Source organism: Seriola lalandi, unplaced genomic scaffold (genome assembly GCF_002814215.2).
Source record: "Seriola lalandi dorsalis isolate HSWRI2012SDOR001 ecotype SW California unplaced genomic scaffold, Sedor1 jcf7180002054861, whole genome shotgun sequence".
Lineage (NCBI taxonomy): Eukaryota > Metazoa > Chordata > Actinopteri > Carangiformes > Carangidae > Seriola > Seriola lalandi.
In genome coordinates, this window is record NW_019525414.1 from 2,977,668 (window position 1) to 2,987,314 (window position 9,647).

At 39.4% G+C, this 9,647-nt stretch overlaps 1 protein-coding gene across 1 annotated transcript in view; it reads right to left on the bottom strand.

Moving 5' to 3' along the window:
- chl1a (cell adhesion molecule L1-like a) overlaps nt 1-5,697 on the bottom strand; it is a 51,332-nt gene extending 45,635 nt beyond the window's left edge. The window contains exon 1 of the mRNA XM_023427570.2: nt 5,358-5,697. The gene's annotated coding sequence lies outside the window, so the exon portion shown is untranslated. The remainder of the gene's footprint in view (nt 1-5,357) is intronic.
- Between the last annotated feature and the right edge of the window lie 3,950 nt (nt 5,698-9,647).

The following is a 9,647-nucleotide window of genomic DNA, read 5'->3' on the forward strand; positions in this document are numbered from 1 at the left end:
TTTAAGAGGTTAATAAAACAAAATTTGATAAATGTCATCTAGATGTTACTGGTTTCTGCACCTTTGTGTTCATTTTCTTCTTGTTAATGTGCATTTGTGACAATCTTGATTTAGTTTTCACAAGTTATTATTGTTTATTGTTTTGCATGTAGAGTTATTTTAGTTATTTTAATTATTTTCTGTATTTGGCTTGTTTTGTTTTTTTCTGCTTTATTGTTATAGTGTGATTTTAATATATGTTTGTTTTATTTGTTATTTTTGTGTGTGGACCGCAGGAAGTCTAGCGACCACTGTGTGGAAGCTAATGGGGACCCGAATAAAGAATGAAGATGATCAGCGCTCATGTAATATAACCATAACAAAAACCTGTAGTTTTTCACAGAAGAAGTGGGGTGCTTTGTTCCAAATGGCATTTTGCATGAATAACAGACGAGATGTTAATGCATCTCGCACATAATCTGGCTGCTCTGTTCTGGATTGGAGCACTTGACCAAATATCTGGGCTGTGCTCCAGGAGTGAGAAAAAGCAAGTGACCAAACAACGTCAATCATTGCAGAAGATGGAACATATGCAGATCATTTCCGTGAAACTGCAATGCCCTTTCCATTATGGAAACAATGTGATCAATCTGATCATACCGAGACAATAATCTAATTTAACACCCAGTAACATGCTTTTAGTGACCTGCTCAACTGACATAGACAAACTGAGTGCAGTGGAGTTAGTTCCTACTACCAAACTACTACTACTACTACTACTACCCTTTCATCATCAATCCATGTTGCACTACTGCCTATTACTTTACAGACCCTTTTCTGAGTGGAGCATTAAGCGAGTGTTGTTTGTGTGATATGCTCTTACTTTGAACTCACCTATCTAAAGTTGTTCCCTCTGTATAGGTTAAAGGACCAAAACAAAACAAAGAGTTTGCAATGATCCACTAAAGAATCTGGAGGAGGTGGCCACATACAGAGAGGATGTTTACTTCATAGTCTGGCAACTGGGAAATGATGTCACTGTCAACAAGGCAATGTGATCTGTTTGCCACAATTAATTCCTGTATTTTCTGTCTCTGAAGTGAGTGTCCCAAAAGAGGGGTCTTAACAGTGAGGGCACTGTTCAGAAGCAAGTATCCAGATGAATGCCGCGAAGAGTACTTCAAGTGCCAACAGAACCATGTTACTCACTTGCTAGGAGGAATGCAGCCTATTGTCAATTGAGCTCGTGCAAACGCTCCTGAAAGTCCGGCACAGGGGGGGTGGAGGGAGGCTGAGGACAGCATACATGACCGCCCTCAAAGCCAGATCATCTTGCTCTTCTTCTTGTGCTCACAGGAGAAACTTCAGTTGTTCCAATTCAGACAGGGTGTAGAGTTATTTGTGCCCCCTGTGTGAGGCGTTGATTTCACCAAGCAGTTGTGGGCTGGAGCGGTCATGACCTTTGCTCTTGGTTGTTAGGAACAGCCGGAGCTCAGAGGCAGAATGCCAGACACCATGGTAACGAGAGCGCTGGTTCCTGCGCTGGAAAGATTTACTGAGAATTTTAAAGGATTCAAGCTTTATCCCCTCACAGGTGAAAGTTTGATACTAATAATCTGTCAAAAATTGTTTGAGAAGAAAGACAGGATAAACAGGCTGAAGACACAATCAGTTTCTGACAGTGATCCCTCTATTTTAAACCGCAGTTTTGGCCGTGGTGAGTTCCAGTCTAGGTGACTCCTGTAAATATTTCACAAGCATTCCAAAAGTGGACTGGCTGTCCTCGGAGCAGAGCAGTAAATTTCCTCACCAAATACACACATCAGCACTGAACCCGTTGAGTCTCTCTTTCATGGTCATCTCCTGACCAAAGCCAACCAAGCATCATTAAATTATTGGGCTGGAAGTGGGGAAGGGATTCCTGCATGTCCTTTTATGGCAGAGAAGCAGGGAGTTACTCCACAAACTAACACACACAGCAGGAAAGACCATGGGAACAACACAGCACAGCACAGCTGCCATCCTTTATCAAATGTAAAAATTCACCTTTAGATTCCTTTTTCCTTTAGTTTTGTACTGTGGGATGTGTGCAGATGATGGATAGTGCTTTGGTACTGAAAACTGGATCTAATACAAAAAGATGCTGTTATTCCAATTTCAGTTTGCATCAAGCATGCAAAGATCAGGGACTCTAGGTTTCTAACAGCTGTTAAGTTACATTCTCAGGAGCAGATTCAGAACTACACACAGATTGCTTCATTTCTTCATGCATGCAGCACTCTCAGATTATCCCCTTAAACAGCACTTAAACACTTAATCCACAAGAATGCTTTCTCTGAGACTATTGATATGTAAAATAAGTGATTATTGTGCTTCTCTTGAAAAGCAAACACAGTCACATTTCAGATTCATTCCTTTCAGCAGGAGTGAGATGTTTTGCCGTCTTTGCATTTTGCCTCCCACAGACAGTTTAATCAGTTTGTAGTAATATGTGATATGTGAAATTGCAGTGTGTGATTCTGGTGTGAATTTACTCTTAGTGGTTGTTCCACCTGCATTTAGAGAACTTTGTACATTAACTAATTTAACAAGCTTGTTTAACAACTTTTATCCTTTGCAGTGATGAGAAAAATCTTAATTGCTTTATATTAAGCAGGGAACTGCTGGTCTCATGCTGTGAGTTAATGTCTGTTTGCCTCCCTTCCTATACTTTACTTAAGGGAATCCCCAACCGTGTCTGCCTCGACAATAAAGCATCTGAAATCCTCTGGAAGTGACAGGTACAGTTTATACAACCACTAAACTATACTATTTGGTTACGTTATATCCTTCTGCATGTTAATAGCATAATGTTCTTTACTATATGTGACTGACAAGGAGTTTAACTCTACCCAGCACATCACAAACCCACCCCCTGCCTGGTAAGGCTCTTACACTGCACTACCTGCTCCTAATGGATAACAATGAGCTGTTCAGATGCTGACAGCAGCTAAATATACTCTGTTCTGTCACGACACATTTGGCAGCATTTCAAATCCCTCCAGTGCATTAAACAATATCAGCATGTTGCATTAATGTGCTACCTACAAGATTACATTAAACAAAGTTATAGAATAAGATGTGTTTTTGTCAGTTTACCCCCAATGTAAAGTCAGGCTTCCACCTAGAACTTCAACACTGAGAGAATATTGTAAAACTCCTCGGACAGGCTCCATTTATACAATTACACAGATTGCTGAGAGGTAATTATGTCTTCTTTCACTATGGAAGGAGACAGACTAGGTAGGTGGAGACAGCATGCCTGGCATGTGGCAACACATGCTGGATTTAAGTGTTGCAGCATGATGCAGTTTACAACCTCTGCAAAAGTAGCAGGAAGTGATTTACTGGGACACTTTTACCTTTATACGCTCTCATTGTTACCACTGTGGAGCTATTTGCCTATAGGAGAGGTTTGATTTCCATTTCATGGTGTCAAAGCATTATGACATTTCCGGCGTGAATACTCTGTCAGTTTGCATTTAAGCACTTGCTTCATAAGAAGTGCACTCAGGCAAACCATTCAACATCTGACATTTAGAATTTATCATCCTTTCTTTGCCTCTAATAAACTAGAAAATGCCGATGAGCAGCGGAAGTGGAGGGTTGAGTTCGTGCTTGTGGAGAACGCTTGAGTCACAACAACCTGCTCAATACTGAGAAAAAGAAGATTTCAATCTTATGCTGAGAAAGGGAGTGCCATTCGTGTCTGTGTGTTGAAGTGCACTGTTGAATCCAAGAATAAATATTCAGAGTCTTTACTAAGGTTGCAACAAATTAACATTTTCACTATCAATTATTGTGCCTCTTATTTTCTTGATTAATAGATCTTTCAATCAAATATTTTTAAAAAGCGGAAAATGCTCAGCACAGATTTGCAGAATACAAGGTGATGTCTTGTTTTGTCCAAAAACAGATATTCAGTTTACAGTAGAATAGAACAAAAAAATCTGGAAATCTTCATATTCAAGAAGTTCAAAATTTGGTATTTTTGCTTGGAAAATTAATCAACTAATAAATGAATCAACTACATATTTCATCACTGGTGCGTTAGCTTGCTTATTTATATATTTGAAGATTCAAAATCTGCAGCTACACTTGAATTCTGTTGTTGAGATTTAAATACATCCTCTCACAAAGTGTTAGCTGTGGAAACTTCGTCTTGTTTATGGCACTACATGAAAAGTAATCAAAATCATGACACCACATTACACTGCTCATGTGAGGGGGAGCGGATCCGAGAGAGCACACCACGCCTGAATGGACATAAAACTGGATGTTTTTCAGAGTTTAAATTAAAAGCTGACCTGTTTCTCATGTACCAACCTGTTGTAGTGTAAATGAATTGATTGAAAGCTTGGCCCAAACATCACCACAGGGAGTGAGGACCCCACGATTCCCCAATTACCACATTTCAGTCAAGTTGGGTCACACAAAGAAAGAAGCTCAACCCATTTCGCTATGACAAAGCTACAGAGGCTTGAATAGGCCGGCTTCACAGGAGCGAGCGTGGCCAATGCTCTGGGCAACTCATCCACCACCGCTCCCCTTCACTCTCTGAGTGGCCAGACAGAGGAACAGGTACAAAGAGATATGATCTCCCGGTGAACCATTTGCACATGTGAGGAATTCTGACTTTTGAGGTCTAAAGCAAGTGAGAAAGTGAGTTTAACATGACTTTACAGCAAAGCTGCAGCTGTGTGAGCGGACAACCCGTCCACACAAGTCCAAGAAACTGTCAGTAACACCCCTATTCAGTCTGCTGCAGGAATTGTTTTGATATATGTCTCTCAGCATTTAAGATAAGAATAAAATATCTCAACTGGAATCAACATAACCTACAAGTAATGTTCCTCCTGCCTCACTTTGAGATCCCACCACAAACCATGGGTCAGAAATTCTGATAAGATTTGAGTGAATGGGGTGAAAATGTGTTATGTTATGTGTTGTGAGGAACAGCTACATGATTCTGGTTAAAGCAAAAAATGTAAATGTAAAGCACATAGCACCTCAAGAAGCCATGATTAAAAAAAAAAAAAAAAAATCTTATCAAAACAGGATTTCTGATTTCATTCACAGTAAGTGTTTACATTCTTCTTACTTATCCTGCACGGATCCAGATGTATTGTTAGTTTTCGTCTTTCTCCGAGCTCCAAACAGATCAAACGGTTCCCAGGTAACGTGTTTACCTGACTCTGATTTAAACTGATAAATCCAACTGGCAGCCTGATGGTCTGATCAGACTCTTTTACAGGTTCATGCTAGCATCCCTTCTAATCACTATGTGCATCAGCAAGCAAGCTTATGACACCCAGGTTAACACAAGCTGTACAACTTACCCATGAGACGAGCAGCTGGAGGGATGAAACGGTCTTGTATGGAGGTTTCGTCTTCACTTTCCCCTGGAGATAATGTTTAAAACATTGAACATTGATTACATTTAAAAGTGATGACGACTTTTAATCCGCGATATAACTGACGGTGTGGCAAACGTCACATCTCCTCCAGGAAAACCTTGCGACAAGTTGAAAAACTTTTTCTTTTCTTTTTCTCTTTTACTTCAGCCGCTGGAACTATTTGACTGACGGCCAAAACTGCGCAGTCAACAACTGCAACTATGACTCAAGTCTCCACAAGGTTGTCCCTCTATTTTAGAAGCGACAGAGGTCAAAGGACACGCAGTGACTCTGAAGACGGTGTGTGTGGAATGACTGCTGTCATATACTATAACCGGCATGCACCCGAAGCGGGTACACAAACCGTGGGGAAATATTTCGCTCCGCGTGTAGGATGCGCGCGCGTGTCAATTGTCAATCAAGGGAAAGTCAAATAAGGCGCGAGAGCGGGCGTCATCACTTTTTGCCCTCATTCATAAACTTACCCAGAGCATCTGCAAAACACACGGTTGAGCAACCTCATAAAAGCTTAGTTTGGTTTAGTTTAGTTATTTATTTGTTTACCTGAATTTGACAATACAGGTAAACACCTAGTTTCAAAACAGGGTATGAAACTAAAGTGTGGCACAAAGAGATTATAGCTATTGCTAATTCTGGAATCCTTCCCTGTAATTAGCTAAGAATATGCAGGTGTACAGTCTAAAAAGAGACAAATAGTCAAAATGACAATTAACAATAGATAACATTAAATGAGTACAGCTCTGGTTTGCTTTCAGTCAGCACTAGTCATCAGTTACATTTGTTCTTGGTGATTTCAAAGGACAAAGTTCATTCATGCAACTAAAGAGGATGAAAGGCTCCTGAGAGGAGTTTCCTCTTCTCATCCGCTCTTTACAGAAGATCAGCAATTTGCGTGCTCCAGTTTAAAGGTGATAGGCCTACACCTGTAATTTAGGCTAAATGGAAACGAGCTATTCTCATGCACTCATAAAAAGAGTGAGTAGGTGAAAAAAACATAAAACCGTGCCTCTGTTTGTACAGTCCACACCCTCATAAGTTCACATAACGCTCCAGCTGCAGCAGATATCGGCTCTTCCAGACAAAAGCAATTAGCACTCACTAAGAATGAAGAATGTGTTGTGTATGTTATGGTCTCAGAGGTGAAACATACTATCACCTTAGGCGCTTGTTCACGAGTCTGAAGGAATGTGAAGGGCAGGTATGTGGAGAGAGAGACAGGCTCACACATACTGTATACACACACATAGTATAATGTCAGACTGTGTTCAGATGTTCAGATGAGCATAAATGTCAAATTTCCATTTCATTATACAAATCCAGTGCATTTGAACACACCATCTGCTATAATTATTTGTAAGCTAAAGTGTAGAAGGGGTTTTTAACATAGAAGAGCATTGAAACAATTACAATTAACCATCAAACACTAAACCAATCACTGGTTCCAGCCTCTCAGATTGACTTGAATTTCTTTGTCTTCTATGACAGTGAACTGAATAACTTGATAACTGAATAACTTTGGGATTTTGACTGTTGGACATGACTGTTAGTCATGTTGTTGGGTTTTAGGAAACCTGTGATGGGCGGTTTCCCACTATAAGGACTACTGTCTTTTTATAGATGATTAATCAATAAATCAAGAATATTATTATCAAATGAATCAGAGGAAAATAAAAACATTTATTGTAACCCTATCACTGGATTTTAGCATTTATATAATTTAAATTTAAGAATATATAAGTTTTGTTACCTGATGACACTAAAAATAAGAACATATGTATTTTTATTTCTTCTTTCACTGTGTTACATTGGCGTTACTTACTAGACCTTAAGTGTACTGTGAATTCATGAAATTGGTAGTTAAATTTCCTCGACAATTATACTGAATCTGATACATCGTCACTTTATTTGTATAAATGGACCTTATTTTATCAGGCACACACTGAAAACACACATCTAATTATGCCAACTAATTAGGATAATAATCCTCTTTCACACATATAAACTCCTGTGAAAAATTTACTTTTGCTGACAAATACTCTTAGTTTTCTCTATGAATTTGAGGCATACGTGGGCAATCAAGGTCTGACCTTTCCGAAAATGTTGTGGCAAGGCCCTTCAGCTGTATAACCATGCACATACAAAATCAACTGTGGCTCAAACTGAAGACTTTAGGACACCAAAGGAATTTAAATGTCGCTTTTTTGTTAGTTTTCCAAAAGTCTCCCAATTCTTGATGACAAGTGGATACGTTTCTTATTACAGTAAAAAACCTTTGATGTAACTTTTGAGGGGGGGGGGGGGAAAAAGGGAAAAAATGAACTTTACTTCAATCAACATGAATAGAATAAAATAAAGTTCTTCACTTTGAAGTTGTCCGTGGCGTGCTCCGTTCCCACAATGTCCAGGCTTGATTGTAAGGCTATAGAGAAGAGGCGCACATTCCAATTACCACTTGAACCAGCAGTGAACACTGTGTCCTGAACCCTGACATTACCCTCCATAGTGAGACACACTGGAGCACCGCTTGGAGTTCACACATTTTCACCCATTATCAGGCTATTGTGCTGCGCTGACCTGTAATCTTGACCTTGAGTTGTGTTTCTCTCTCGCTCGAAGCACTTCACCGCTGATAAGTGAAATGGTTGGATTCCTCACCACGTTTGACTCTGGGTGTGTATTAACTGAAGTAATTCTAAAGTATAAGGTAAAACAATGTTTCGTATTAAGCGAAAACCCACTATTATGAGTCTCACATCTGTGACAGCCGTTTATTATTTGTCAGTGGTAGCTCACATTGACCTCTGCCCTATGTTTTTGAGCTTCAGAGAAAAAGGTGCAAAACTTATTACACAGGGGAATGAGTGTAGAAAATCTAGTTGCCATGGTAATGGATGTATATTTTATTGGCTCCCAGGTCTTTCCTCCTGTGGTGTAACAATGCCCCCTAGTGACATCTCAGATGGCCTTGCTCACCAGGGAAGCGGCAACACAATCCAGACACAGTGATTTCACAGCCTTACTGCGGCACGCTCAGGTTCTCAATGATTTACAGTCACCAGGCTTTTGTTTCTATTTCAGTAAGAAATATTAAAATGTTACATTTTGATATCATCTGTTTACACATTTCCCAGAGAGGCTGGGGAGTGTGAGATGACTGATTAAGCCAAATATGTACATCTGAATGTTGAATTTTGATATTACAGAAGATAACATATGCACTCTGAATCAAAGGGTCAATCTCATGCTGTGGACGGACTGTTACCATTTTTTCTAAGGTGCATTTGAGCATGAAACATAATTTCTACCAGCTGCAGTGTTTCTCCCTGGCTGAATGTGGAAGGTGTGTGTAGATTTTTCAGTCAGTTAAGCAAGAAATGTTCTTCAGGTGCTTCCACTGCTGGATACGCTGAGTCTGTTGTGGACATACAGTTTTTATTTATTGTATTTATTGCACCTCTAGAGGGCGCTTCTGAGTATATTTCCCCATGGTTTCCATACTGCTGTCTCTAAATTTATCTTAGGTATAGCATTTTGACATAAACTAGAATATTAAATCAGATCATCAAATTTAGTGACCTTGCAGTTAATGAAAAAAAAAAACTCATCCAAAAAAGTCTTCACTATGGCCTTGCACTCTGCAAAGTAGCTGTCAAATTTTCTGAAGGACTCTGGCTCTCTGCAGCGTGTTGGTCTAAACATACCATCTTATCAAAGACACAAAAAAAAAAAGATTCATGGGACTCAATCTGAAATCTTTTGCAAAAAAGTTGCCAATCTTTCTTTTGTTTTGCCAGTTTAAAGAAGGTGAGCGAGGTTGAATGTGAGGAAGAGAAAGAGAAGCAGAAAGTAGACAGAAGAAAAGACAATACTTCTTTTTATCAATTTTCAGGTAAGGGACTCATTTTTTAAAGCATTTTTATACGTATTTGAAAATTATTTTTGAAATTGGCTTATTGGCTAATTCTAAATAGCAGATTCGTAATGCTCAATAATGATATTGAAGCAGCAAAAATGTTACCAAAGTAAGTGTAAGATCTGATTGATGGTGGCTTCCTCCAGACGACAGATAACTATAAGTGCACTTGGTGTAATTTTTGCTCAGGAGAAATTTGAATTACAGACCATAGGATTCACATCTTTAGATGTTTCTTCAGCCATATAACCCAAAATTCAGTGGGCTTCTGCACAGGCATCTGCTTGTGACTGATAGTC